Raw genomic sequence first — 15,133 nt, forward strand, 5'->3', positions numbered from 1 at the left:
TGGGGGTAATTAATTGTAATGCAAATCTTAAAAATGTAAATCATTTCAATTAATCCAGATATATTTTCAGTCTTAAAGTTCTTATATGCCAATAAAGTACATCCATTGGGGGCAGTATTCATATTTTAGGCTTTCTTAAAGCTAATCTCTGATGTATTTAGCCTTAATCACTGAATGTGTGCTTATCCTATCTATTATACATACCACGTATTATTAGCTAAGTAATTTACGTTTATGTAATTTTTTGTTACATCGCACTTTCTAGTCAGATCAGGAGGCTGAGAAAGCTAAAGGACAACTACAAAGAAATAATAAAAGGTTCACTTAGCAGAGTATTTCACAAATGAAATCATCTTATAATGAATGCCTTTAATTAATATTTTGAAGGTAAATAATTGAATGAATAGATATGGCCAAGCTCTTAAACTTTCTTAATAAATACTAAACATCCCATGCAGTAAAATAAGTGATTAGTGTTTGTTAATGCTTCCAAATCTGTGCTGTCATTCTAAAAAGAAGAATCCATTCAGGAATGTCTGGCATAAAGATCAGGAAAATGAGGAGGAACTCTGGAAAGGTTGGTTGTATTAATAAGCTGACTTAAAAAAAGACTGTGATCACATACAACATCGTATTTATCAGCCCCGCAAATTCTAAGATCTCATAGCACTAACTGTAAAATGTTTATTATTAACTCTACTTATGAGTTGCAGAGAGATCTCTTTTTACATCCTCTCCCTTTAACTTCCTTGAGAATTTGGTTTTGTTTTTGTTTGTTTACTTCTAGCAAAAGAAGAGAAAGAGGCAAACAACTTGTTTGCAGGTAACCCTGTGCAAGTGAGCAATGCAGCATGATTTCATATCAGTAAAGAAAAAAATAATAATATTCTTTGTGATTTTTTTTTTCATTTATACCCAAAGAGAGTTTTCTGAAGCCTAGATACCCTTCAGTTTATGCCTCATAAACAAACAAACCCAAAAAACAAAAACAAACCATCAGCTATGAGCTAGAAAGATGTTTGAGAACTCAGGAGCATTTTTGTTTTGCTGTCCATATTGATATCTGCACCCCTCTATTCATTCCCTGAGGTTTTATGGGAGATTCCTTCCTTGACTCTTCCAGATTCTGGTGGCTGTAAATATTCTTTAGTTGTAGCTGTGTAGCTCTTATTTCTGCTTTGTTCTTCACATGACCTCCTCCTCTATGTGTCATCTCTTCTCTCTGTTAGAGAAACACTTGTCATAGGATTCTGAGCCCACCCAGTTATCTCAAGATCCATAAACTCACTTTATTTGCACATATCCTTTTTCCATATAAGTTCATATTCACAAGTTCTAGGATCACTTTAGGATCCACTAATTAACACACTATAATCCCTATGCCTTCAATAAGATTTCTAAACTAAAGCTTGGAAGAGTGCTTCTAAGAACAGATCTTAAGATTTTAATTCCAGTTCAGATATTTGCCTTCCTTCTCCTCTATTCAGGACTAACTATAAAATGGAAGTATTTTACATTTATAAAAGAACCTTTAGGTAAGGTGCAAATAAAAGCTGTATTAACTAAATAGTTATGGGTTAGCTACAAATAAATTTGTTTTTCTAGATTTGGGTGGTATTTACATTCATATACCATTGTTAAAAGATATCTAACTTAAAACTTAAGATTTGGGCATTTTTTATGTATAAATGATACCTCAAAGCAAAACAACCTTTCTATGGGACATTTCTATTATCCTAAAGAGATCCGTCTTGCCTTCTTTTTAGGTCAGTTTTAATTAAGTTCTGCTTTTCAAATAATTTCTCTATTTCACCTAAATTGTCCAATATATTGTTTTTAAATTGTTCACATCATCTTCTTATTACCTTTTTAATGGGATCTAGGTTATGTCTTCACTTTTATTCCAGGTATCGGTAATTTTTATCTTCTCTCCTACTCATCTGTTTAAGATTACTAAAATCTTGTCTGCTGTCTTCTTAATTCCATAATTTCTTAAAATTTACTGAGTGTTTTAAGGTTTTATGTGATGGTTTAACATACACTGTTTCTTAATTTTTAATTTTTATTCATATATAGTGTATACCCATATTTATGGGGAACATGAGATATGGGATACAGGTATAGTCACAACTATTTAAGATTAGTAAACTGTTGTTAATCACCCTCACTTTATGGATGAGAAGACTGAAATTCAGAGGCTTTATCTGACCAGATTCTGCTAGTAAGTGGCAGAATCTGGACTGGAATTCACATCTTCCTCGTCAATCTACTGCTGCTTACTTTCCATAACCCTACATGTCAAGTACTCAGATAAAGCCAGGTTGACAGTTCCAGATAATACAGAAAACACTACAGAAATTGAAAAACAAAAATAAGAAGCGTTCGAGCCTGTGAAACGAAACTGAATACACTAGAGTTTGTTTTAAGATTTTAAAATTCATAATAAAATTTATCACATATATCAATTAAGTGATTGTTGAGCTGTTTTACAGCACTTGTTGAATGAATAGAGCCATAGAATTCTTTGACTTCCCTTTCTGGTTTCTCTACACTTTCCAAGGCTTAACTAGATGAGTATTAAATATAAATGCCTTTTTATTAATGGAATCAATGAAGTCTTTCTTAGTAGCTAAAGAAAAGGGAGGTAAAGGATACGTGCAGTTCTAAAGAAAAATATTTCATTAATTTGATGTGTTAATTAATACATATCAGAACATTTCAATAATTTATAAAATAAACGTATTTATACACAATATTGTTATCCTTTAATTCTTCTGGCATTGCAAATGAAAATAAGTCCTTAAAATTTTGGTATGTGGGAGTAATAATAGGAAACTGAAAAAAGTCAAGAAGCTATTATCTAGAAAACGATTACAACTGCAGGACCCCTTCATCGCCCCTATCCAGCAGGAAGTAGCTAGAGCAGTCATGGACCAAATTACCAACAGCAGTTGGGGTGTGCTATTTAGAGGGGGAATTGAGAGGTGACAATGTGCTAGCAGCCCTTGCTCTTGGCACCTGCTCAGCCTCAGTGTCCACTCTGGTGGTGCTTGAGGAGCCCTTCAGCCCACCACTGCACTGTAGGAGCCCCTCTCTGGGCTGGCTGAGGCTGGAGCCGGCCCTCTCTGCTTGAGGGAGAAGTGCCAGCAGGAACCAGGACTGCACAAGGCTCTCACTGGCCAGCGTGAGTTCCAGGTAGGTACGGGCTTGGCTGGCCCTGCACTCGGAGTGGTTGGATGGCCCTGCTGTCCCCAGGCAGTGACAGGTTTAGCACCCAGGCCAGCAGCTGCAGAGGGTTTGCCAGGTCCCCCAGCACTGCCGGGCCTCAGCCACCTCCCTGTGGGGCAGGGCTTGGGACCTGCAGCCCGCCATGCCTGAGCACCTCCTCCCCTCAGTGGGCTCCCATGCAGCCTGAGCCTCCCTGATGGGCACCACCCCCTGCTCCTCGGTGCCCAGTCCCATCACCACCTAAGGGCTTAGGAGCGTGAGCATGTGGTAGGGGACCGGTGGGCAGCTCTGCCCATGGCCCTGGTGTGAGATCCACTAGGTGAAGCCAGCTGGGCTCTTGAGTTGGGTGGGGACTTGGAGAACTTTTATGTCTAGCTGGAGGATTATAAATGCACCAATCAGCACTCTGTGTCTAGCTAAATGTTTGTAAATGCACCAATCAGCACTCTGTGTCTAGCTAATCTGGTGGGGACTTGGAGAACTTTTCTGTCTAGCACTCTGTGTCTAGCTAAAGGATTGTAGATGCACCAATCAGCACTCTGTGCCTAGCTAAAGGTTTGTAAACACACCAATCAGCACCCTGTTGAAACAGACCAATCAGCTCTCTGTAAGACGGACCAATCAGCTCTCTGTAAAATGGACCAATCAGTAGGATGTGGGTAGGGTCGGATACGAGAATAAAAGCAGGCTGCCCGAGCCAGAAGTGGCAACCTAGTCGGATCTGTTTCCACTCTGTGGAAGCTTTGTTGTTTTGCTCTTTGCAATAGCGCTTGCTGCTGCTCACTCTTTGAGTCTGCACTGCCTTTGTGAGCTGTAACAGTCACCACAAAGGTCTGCAGCTTCACTCCTGAGGCCAGCATGACTAGGAACCCACTGGGAAGAATGAACAACTGTGGACGGGAGGAACGAACAATTCCAGATGTACCACCTTAAGAGCTGTAACACTCACTGCAAAGGTCTGCATCTTCACTCTTGAAGCCAGCAAGACCACGAACCCACCAGAAGGAAGAAACTCCGAACATGTCTGAGCATCAGAAGGAACAAACTCGGGACACATCGTCTTTAAGAACTGTACCACTCACCGCAAGCGTCCGCAGCTCCATTGTTGAAGTCAGTGAGACCAAGAACCCACCAATTCTGGACACACTGTGAGTTCAATAACAGCAATTTCTGTAGCTGTAATTTACTGAGTGCCTATATACTGTACTGTGAGGCAGTGTCTACTTAGGTACAGTTGTCCTTCGATACGCTTGGGAAATTTGTTCTAGAATTCTTGTAGGTACTAAAACGCACAGATGTTGAACTCCCTTACATTAAATGATATAGTATTTGCCTATAATCTACACACATACTAGTATATTTTCAGTCATCTCTAGATTACTTATAATATCTAATACATTGTAAATACTATGTAAATAGTAGTTACATATTTATAGTTACATATTTGTTGTAGTGTTGTTCTATTGTCTTTTTAAAAATATTTTAGATCCAATCTTGGTTGAATCTGTGGATGCAGAACTTGCAGAAATGTACGGCCAACCGTATTTCTGCATGGAGAATTTGCTGAAGAAATTTTACCGGAAACTGTATTTAGAGGCCAAGCCTTGGAAATTAAATAATGGTTGAATAGATGGAGACACCTAGAGAATTACCTACATGGAGGTATGTGTTTATACCTCAAAGGGGTATAAAACCCAGAACCATGGAAATACTACATTCATAACAATGCCTAACATAGGTAACACTACATTGCAAAGGGGAGGACTCCCAGATCTTTCCCTTTATTCCTAAGGAGAATTTGTTGCCTTTATGAAAATTAACTTTCTCTTCCTCTCTTAGGAGGGGGAATGAGTGATGGTGACATATGTATGATAGCGCAGGAGACAGACAAATTCCTAGACAGGCAGGTCCCAAGTGAAACTTGACCTTCAAGCCAAAGACAGTTTAAAGCCTGAAAACCGAGCTACCGGTTTTAGGTAGAATCTGTGACAGAGTGAGAGCTTCCATTCCTGTTTGCCCACTCTTTCCTGACTGGTCCTTTCCGAATAATGCTTTTTAACTAATTGAATATTGCCTTTTCCAAAAATACCTCCTCATTCCAAACCTACAAAAACCCTAGACTCAGTCTCACAGACTTACCCGCTTTGGGTTCCCTCTTGCAGCTGAGGGCTACCCACTTCAGGTGCCCTTTTGCAACTGAGCACTTTCCTTCTTTCACTCAATAAACTTCTATTCTTCCTTATTTGCTATCCTGTGTCCGCACATCTCATTTCTCTTGGTCACAGGGCAACCTGGAACCCGCCAAACTGCAGGCATGAAGACTGTAAGGCACGAAGACTGTAACACTCCTCGTTCCAGGTGGTAAGAACAAGAGAGCTGTGACATGCTCCTGTTGGCTGAGCTGCAGGCAGCAGAAACAAGAGAATGGTAACACACCCCCTCCTGCTCGCCGAACTGCGAGAGTGAAAGAGCCACTGAGTGTCATTCCCTTCTGCCTGCTGATGTGCGAGTGGCAGGACTTAATGGACTTGTAACATGCTTCCACTCAGTGGACTATGGGAGAAAGAGCAGCTAAACTTCTGGGGGGCCAAGACCTCGGGACTCTCTGAGCTATAGTTGTAACACCCCTTGGGACTCTGCGATTGGTGGCATCTCTTAGTTTTCGGGTACCATTGCATTCCCTCCTCTTGGCGCTGGTGCCCAACGTGGATGCTGGTTGCAGCACAACCGGCTCAGCTGCGTGCTAAGCGTGGAGCCATGGCAGGGGTGGGATTCAAGCAAGCACGAGCTGAGTGCAGCCTGCCAGGTCGAGTGGGCGACGTGAGCCTGGTGGGCCCAAGTTAGGTTCCAGGTAGAGGCTGCAGCAGCAGCCACAGAGATGTCCACCTGGCGAAGTGGCACCAAAGAAATCCTTTGTCATTTCTGGGGGCTTAACTGGGATTGGCGGAAGGGTGAGTAAGTGCTATGACTTTAATTCCAAGGCTTCTTGCCTTAATTTTTTTTTTTTTTTTTCCCAAAAAGAGATGAAAATTCTGGCCCCTGTAGGCCACTTAAGAGTGAGTAGCGTGCCTGTCAGTTTTCAGGATTCAGGACAGGCTTGCTGGGGAGGACTTTTTCCATCCGCCATCACCCCTTGGGGGATTAGGCATTTGGCTTTGTTCCAATCCAGTTTGGCTTCATGGAGGTCTAGCCACCACGTGGGATTAGAATAAGGTCCTGAGGCAATTGAAGGTATCTGGCCAAAGCTACACGTTGGCATTACTTGAAGATTCCTGGACTGGCTCCAGTCCCCAAACAGTCCATTAGGGTGTCAGCACTAGGACCTCCAGTCTTTCCTATCACATATTCTTTCTTTCTTTTATGGCTGTTATGGCGCCTATGTGTTTTTATATACAATGTTAAGGGTGTTGTTGCAAACCACAGAGACAATATAATGGGGTAGAATGTGCGCTTGGCTCAGACATCAGAAGTGTAATTCAGAACAATGTGGTTTCTGTCTATTCTTAGAGGTAAGGAGAATATAACGATTGAGAGTTTTCTTTCCCCTGTTGAAAAAACGTATTCGCATAGGGCAAGAGGCTATTTACCCCAGGCACCTTCCCTCCTTTGCATTTAAGTGTTTTTTTTTTTTTTTTTTTTCCACACGTTAGGAATTAACATAGTCCTGCAAATACTAGAAGAAGTTCTTCTATACAATGGATTATTTTCATTTTCGGAGGCAATCTTGTTAGTCCAGATCCCCAATGCCTGGGATTCTGTTTCTCTTTTCTTTCTTTTTTTTTTTTTTTTTTTTTGTCTGAGGAGAATCTGGTTCAACAGATTGACCTTAGCATGCTGCTTATGGTAGGGAAGCAATGGAGGAGATGCTCCACCAGTTATTGGCTGCAATTTAGCAAGGGCCACCTGGGACTAATTTAATGGGTCCATACACCCTCCTGAGGCACGTTTTGTTCCAAATTCTATTACAAGGTTCAGTTTGAAGCCATAGAAGAAAATTAGATCTGAGGGATCCAGAGGCAGTCATCAGCAGAAAGCTAGGGCACAGCACAGGTGAGCATGACTATCCCTGTCGACTTCCTGTGGAGAACTCACGCACATCTATGGTATAGATGAGGTATAGGGAACCCAAAGGCTATGGAGAGTGGGAAGCCAGGGCATAGTGTAGGTAAGTGTGACTAACTCTACTTACGAGGCTTTCCTGGTTCATGGGTGGAAGTGGCCCTCCCATTCCTGGATGGCACCTGTAAGGGTGCTGGGACTCTGATAATACAGGGAAAAAAGAGGAGACAAGGGACACCTTTTCTCTCTCTCCCTACATCCTGTGTCACTCCAAAAGTAGGAAGGAGGCTAAGGGACTCCTTTTCTCCCCTTTTTTTTCCAGATGAGTAACCAACCATCTTCAGCCTGCATTCTTTGAGTGCATCCTGAATCACTGGAACTCCTTTGACTCTCAGACTCTGGAGGAAAAAAATGCTTTATATTCCTTTGCACAAGGGTTTGGTCAGGTTATAAGCTGCAAAGCGCAATCTCAAGGAAATATGAAGCAAACCTCAGAGATGTATGTTTCCAGCAGGGGAATCAGTTCCCGTTGGTCCTGCTCCTCCTGATCCACCCCTTTCTCCCTATCCAGGTTCTCTCTCAAGCTTGTCTGATCCTAGACATCTTCATTTCAGGCAGGTTCTGACCTCACTCCTGCCTCTACAAGAGATGCTTTGTGAATGTGGCCCCATTAAAAGTCCAGGTCTCCTTTTCTCTTCACGACTTAAGCCAAATTAAAGGGGTTCTTGGCAAGTTTTCAGACAACCCTGACAGGTATATACAGGCTTTCCAGAATTTAACCCAAGTATTTGAACTTTCCTGGAAGGACAATGTTACTTTTGAATCAAACCCTGACTAGTGGTGAGAAGGAGGCTGGCTTGCAGAGAAGTTTGGGGATGAGTTTTTTTATCTCATGTATTGCCAAGGAGGGGATGAGCCTCATCCAATTGGAAGAACAGCAGTACCATTGGAAGACCCTACATGGGACCCCGATGATGAAATGGGAGAATGGAAGAGGAAACACTTTCAGGTGTGCATACTGGAGGGCTTACATAAGACTAGAACTAAGCCCCTCAATTACTCCAAACTATCCATGACAGACCAGAGATCAGATGAGAATCCCACTGCCTTCCTGGAAGGGCTGAGAGAGGCCTTGGTAAAGCAGATTTCTCTATCTCCTGATTCAGGTGAAGGACACTTAATCCTAAAGAACAAGTTTATTACTCAGGTGGCCCTTGATATCAGGAGGAAGCCACAGAAACAGGCCACAGGACCAGATAGTGCTCTGAAAGTAGCCAAATTAGTCTTTTAGAATAGGGTTAAGAGGAGACCCAAGAGAGGGAAAATAGATGCAAGAAAAAGACAGAGGCTCTAATGGCTGCCCGGCAGGCTTACAAACCCCAGAATCCCTGAGATGTACCTGGTAACTGCTACAAATGTGGCAAGCCAAAGCACTTTAGGAAGGACTGCCCAGGCGGCATGAGGAAGCCTCCTTGACCCTGTCCAATCTGTGATGGGGACAACGGGAGGGTGGACTGTCCCCGAGACACAGGTCACTGGGTCCAGAGCCAGTCTCCCAAATGGTCTAGCAGAACTGAATGGGTCCCAGTGCTCCTTTCCCCAACTCCAATTGTTCAGACCACCATTACCCTCCAGGAGTCCCAGGTGATTCTGGAGGTCAAAGGAAGGAAGGTGGACTTCCTCCAGAGAAACCATTTCTGTTCTCCTCTCCAATCCAGGTCTCCCGTCCTCCCTTAGCATGACCGTGAGGGACGTCTCAGGAAAGCCTTTAACCCAATATTTTTCCCAACCCCTTAGTTGTAGTTGGGAAGGCCTCTTGTTTACTCATGTCTTTTTAATCATGCCTGAAAGTCCAACTCCTCTGCTAGGCAGATAAATTTTAGTTCCTAGGGGAACCACCATCCTCATGACTCTAGGACAGACTCTTCTTCTCCCTGTGGTGGACTCAGACATTAATCTAGAAGTTTGGGCAATTCAAGGGAAAACTGGCTGAACTGCAACAACCATACTGGTCCAGACCCACCTTAGGGATCCCACTTCCCTCCCTAACCGGAGACAACATCCCTTAAAAGCAGAAGCTACGGAAGGGCTAAAGCCATTGGCAATAACTTGCGGATGCAGGGCCTCCTCAAACCCTGCAACAGTCCTTGTATTACCCTAATATTGGGGGTACAGAAACCCACAAACTGAACATGGAATTGCAGAGGTTCTGGGATCCAAGCTGGCACAAGTGAGGGCAGCCTCCTGGGTTGAGCAGGTGGAGCAAGCCCAGGGGTCCCTGGGCCCCAGACGGAGGTCATGGTAGCTGCAGAGATTTCCGGCTCACGAAGTGACCCTGAAGGAATCCTGTGTCATATATACACTCCCAGATTCATATTTTCAGAGTTCCTACATTGTACTATGGCATGCAATCTTGTCTAGCTGGCTCTTATTCCTTCACTCTACAAAGAGCAAAAAAATGAGAGGTAAGGAATCAATGTAATTATTGCTGTAAGTAATGACTCTGATCTCTGCTCTAGAACTTCATGTTTATATTCAGAATAATGTGAATATATGTAGATTTTTAAATGTGAGTACTACTGATTTAATAGTGATAGCAATAATACTTTTCTTAACATTTATTTATATTTATTGAAACATTTATTTATATTCATACTTATATTTATAATTAAATATAAATGCATAAGTATTGAATACATACAATAATTCTAAAATGTAAATATTAAATGTTTATATATTTTGAATATGATTGCTTGTAATGAAATATAGACACATTTATGTTACATAAAACATACATCATTTATATATTAAACTTATCTATGATATATGATATCCTTTTTATTAAAATGACTATAAATAACATAATACTAAAAAAGTAATAATATATATTACATTATATGTAATACATATATATTATGTTATATTATATAATTATGTGTGTAATATTATATATAATATATCATATGTAATAGTACATTATGATATATAATATATAATATAACATAATCTTATATGTAATAATATATATTTTAAATATATATAGAGTTTTTGAGACAGAGTCTCCCTCTGTCACCCAGGCTGGAGTGCAGTGGTGTAGTCTGGGCTCACTGCACCCACCGCATCCCAGGTTTAAGCGATTCTCCTGCCTCAGCCTCCCGAGTAGCTGGGACTACAGGTGTGTGTCACCATGCCTGGCTTATTTTTGTGTTTTTAGTAGAGATGAGGCTTCACCATGATGGTCAGGCTGGCCTTGGACTCCTGACTTCAAGTGAGCCTCCTGCCTCGGCCTGCCAAGGTGCTGGGATTACAGATGTGAGCCACCATGCCTGGCCAATACTAATAAATATTATTAAAGATTTAGCAATATTTATTGAATATTTGGTTTATGGCAAGTTGCTTAAATTATCTGTGCCTCAGTTTTCTCATCTATAAAATGGGTATAATAATTTTATCCCTCACAAAATCATCATAAGGATTTCAGGACATAATATATATAAAATTCTTAAAAATAATGTCTAGAAGTGTTTATTCATCAAACAATTTTTTTCAGAAGGGTATTTATTATTTTTCCCAATATGCAGATGAAGGAAACAGGCTTAGAAGGGTGAAGAAATCTGCCTAATGAACTACATCTACTCACTGGTAGAATTTTAATGCAAGCATAGGACTCATTTATTCTCAGTTAATTCAGTGGTCATTAAATGCCAATGCATAGGGTGGTGCTGTAGCTCAGTGCATAACAAAATGAGAATGATAATAATAATGCAGAAAGTTATTTTTTCATAAAACTAAATATATTCTAATTAAAAAACTGTCCTTTTTCCTGAAGTTGTGTTTTCAGCTGTCTTTTGATATTAAAATATTTTTTCTCTTATGAAATACATTGAGAGTAGATTGCTGTTTTGTTGTTTACTTGTTTTGTCCCAACCTCCTTACTTGGTAAATTTGAAGTTGGCATTCTAGGTCAATCTCAGAATTTCTATTTTATGATTCATTTTATTTGTCCTAAAAAATTAATTAATATCTAAGAAGTACTTATTGAATCTTTTAGGGCCTTTTGTTATGTCAGTTTTAGACATTAAAAAAAATGATTTTCAGCAAATTTATTTAACTTTTTTATAGTTGCATATCTTGTGTCAGAACTGAAATTTCAACCTTGATCAGCTGAGTCTTAGATATGCACTCATATTCAAAACACTATATCCAAATATTCTCCTTCAATAATAAGTAGACTTAGAAGGTTAGTAGGCTGTTTCATGACTTCAAAACCATAAACAAAACAGTAACCTGAATCACTTTTCTATAGATACAATAGCTACACAGCAAAATGTCAAGATAATACAGATTTTCTCATAGGCAGGAGGCTTAATAGAGCTTTCAATACATATGCTAAATACTACCTGGTAGAATGTCACAATGCTATCACCAATTAAAAGTAATCTGATCATAAGATATGTATTATGATTTCAGCTACAGCTTCTAAACATTTCCAAGACAAGCATCATTCAAAAATAAATACTAAATATCTAGATTGTTTAAGAGATTCTGGCATGCCAGGCTAAGCGGGGTGGCTCACATCTATAATCTCAGCACTTTGGGAGGCCGAGGCAGGCAGATCATGAGTTCAGGAGTTTGAGACCAGCCTGGCCAACATGGTGAAACCTGGTCTCTACTAAAAATTCAAAAATTAACCAAGTATAGTGGTGTGCACCTGTAATCTAAGCTACTCAGGAGGCTGAGGCAGGAGAATTGCTTGAACCCAGGAGGTGGAGGTTGCAGTGAGCTGAGATTGTGCCCCTGCACTCCAGTCTGGGTGACAGAGCAAGACTCCATCTTGGGAAAAAAAAAGAGAGAGAGAGAGATTCTGGCATACCTACTTTGTGAGAGTAGTATATTGTGGGATATTATATATCTCTTGAGAATCACTGATGTGTAAAAGGTGTATGTTTATCTACAGATATTCCCCAAAGTAAAGAGAATATCTATAGATGGATATATCCTAATGTATAGGAGATTATGTCAATCTTTGTATTCTATAATGTGAATTGAAAAAATATTTTATGTATTATGAATAATGGAAAATGATACTAAAATACATTGTAATAGTAGCTCAATTAACCCTCATAAAAATCCCGTGAAGTAAATGTTATTATTATCCCAATTTTATAGATGAAGAAACTGAGGCACAGTGAGTTTGAATATCTTGCCCAAGCCGTAAAACCAGGAAGCAATCACCGGCATTATCTGTGCTCTTAACTATTTTAAAATACATTGTCTATAATATAGACAACAGCCAAATGAAACAATGAAACATATGATTGACTTTATATTTAATATAGTCAGATGTCCCTGGATCAATTATGTATTTCTATTCCTGCTAAATTATGATGTAGTATATCATTTATTAATACATTTTTGAGAATCATCTCAGGTGAGAAAAACAAAATTTATGTTCATGTCATATAAATTTCATACATGAATAAAATACACTACTATGCATAATGTTGTAATTTAAAATCTTTGCTTTCCCATTCTTCAGTAATTTTAAGTCCATGTACTACTTTATCATATTTCAATTTTTTTTTTTTTTTTGAGACGGAGTCTCGTTCTGTCCCCCAGGCTGCAGTGCAGTGGCCGGATCTCAGCTCACTGCAAGCTCCGCCTCCCCGGTTTACGCCATTCTCCTGCCTCAGCCTCCGGAGTAGCTGGGACTACAGGCGCCCACCACCTCGCCCGGCTAGTTTTTTGTAGTTTTTAGTAGAGACGGGGTTTCACCGTATTAGCCAGGATGATCTCGATCTCCTGACCTCGTGATCCACCCGTCTCAGCCTCCCACAGTGCTGGGATTACAGGCTTGAGCCACCGCGCCCGGCCCATATTTCAATTTTTAAGACAGAACATAGGAAACTATAACTTTCCAAAATATTTTGGATCATTTCATTAACTAGTAAAGGTAGATATCTTTTTTTTTCACATAGAGTTTGGACTGTGTAGTAAAGGAGTTAGTACCATAACATCAAGCCATTAAATGGTTAACTGAGGGCTCTTTTCTCTTCAGCTTGTCTCCTTTCTTTGGGGAGATAGATGTCCTGCATATCAGACACACCAATAGATGATTCTATAATTATTTAACACCCAGCCATCTGATGTCCTGGAGAAGGGTCCAGGAGGAGTCATTATGGATGAGAGAAAGATACTCCGAAGGCTCAGAGCCCCAGCTGTTTACCAACTCTGCTAACATATTTTGTTATCAGTGATTCAGCTCTAACTGGTGGATCCTGGCTATCCCTGGGATAGAGGTGCCACAACTAACATCATGGTAACACAATGAATAACATTATTAAGATACAAAATTACATGTTGTATATCATTGAGAATGCAGAACTTACACAAATAAATTGCAAGGTAGGAAAAGAAGGAATGATATTCTCAGATTTGGGGTGGTAAGGAGAAATTGTCTCAATCATAAGGACTTCAAACTTTAACGCAGTCTTAGTATTAATAAAACCTGGTCTCTCTGGTAAATTTAACTCTCTGGTAAAAGTCAATTTAACAACAGCATTTCTTTGAGGTCAGAGCCTGTTAGCCTCTTGAAAAGCTTTCTGTTAAACAGTCAGTGCTTTTCTCAGGACTGTATTTAATCAACTGTGAAACAAATGGGGGATTTAAAGATCTGAAAGTTAAGGGCAAAAGAATCTAAACACCAGGTTAAGAAGAAACAAATACATTTGTCAAATCCTGAGAGAGATATTATACCCCTTCCAAGTCCTTTGGCTAAGAATAGGAAGAGAGTACCTTTATAGTCATGACCTCATGTTTCAAAATCTGGGTGAAAAAACCCAGGGAAATGAAACCAGGAACAGTAGTTTATCTAGATTTTATCACTTACTGTATTACTCATTGCTATTTGAGAATCTTTTTGTCAAATATTAGCCCAATATGTAAAATTGTGCAGAAATAAGAAAGACACCATTCTAGAAATGAATGGTTAAATCTGTCCCCAAGTGTCCTTCCCTCTTCTCCTGTAGCCCACATCATGGTATTTCATTTGGCAACATATGAATGACTTCATATTAATACAGTCAGATGTCCCTGGATAAATTATGTATATATTTCTATTCCTAATACTACTTACCAATGGCTAAATGCAAGTCTTCATTTTTCTATGTATTTCTAGGGAGTACATATAGATTTAATTTCAAAGACTAAGAATGATTTCTAGAAAATCTGCAATTTAGGGCAATGTTTTCCTTTAGCTAAATCCATTTATTTTAATCATTCTTTTATTCATTTGGAAATCAATAAAGGCACTAAATTAATTCTGCAATTCACTAAAGCAAAAATTCCATTTAACTGAATGAATAGTTGTTAAAGAAAGCCACTATTTTAGCCCCAGTGGATAAAACATGTATGGCTTAGTTTGTCTCTCAATGAATGTTTCTGAACACTATATACTATGCTTCACTTCAACAAATTATCCAACCTCCAACATAGGACAGACTATTTCCTTTGTAAATTAAAATATAAAGAAAGAAAATATGCTTTTAGTTGATTTCTGATAGAATCTTTCCTTAATTTTCATTTGAGAATAATCAGTTATCTCAATTTTCTCCAGTCCTGATTTAATGACAGTGAAATTAAAAAGACATTGATGTTCTACTTTTCAAACAATGGGTCACTTCTGATTAAACTTCAATTGAACATTAAACTTCTAGACTTGAAACAAATTGCCTCTTTTTTCTTTTTAACTTGGACCCAATTTCCTGCTGCCCTCAGGTCTCTCAATGGTAATTAATTGATTTATGAATCAATTGAAGGGAGATTTCAAGTTGGAAAAAAATAGAAA

The 15,133-nt window shown here is 39.5% G+C and overlaps 1 protein-coding gene across 1 annotated transcript in view; it reads right to left on the minus strand.

Moving 5' to 3' along the window:
* NAALADL2 (N-acetylated alpha-linked acidic dipeptidase-like 2) overlaps positions 1-15,133 on the minus strand; it is a 733,398-nt gene that overhangs the window by 186,787 nt on the left and 531,478 nt on the right. The window lies entirely within an intron of this gene.

Source organism: Colobus angolensis, unplaced genomic scaffold, assembly GCF_000951035.1.
Source record: "Colobus angolensis palliatus isolate OR3802 unplaced genomic scaffold, Cang.pa_1.0 Scaffold228, whole genome shotgun sequence".
Classification (NCBI taxonomy): domain Eukaryota; kingdom Metazoa; phylum Chordata; class Mammalia; order Primates; family Cercopithecidae; genus Colobus; species Colobus angolensis.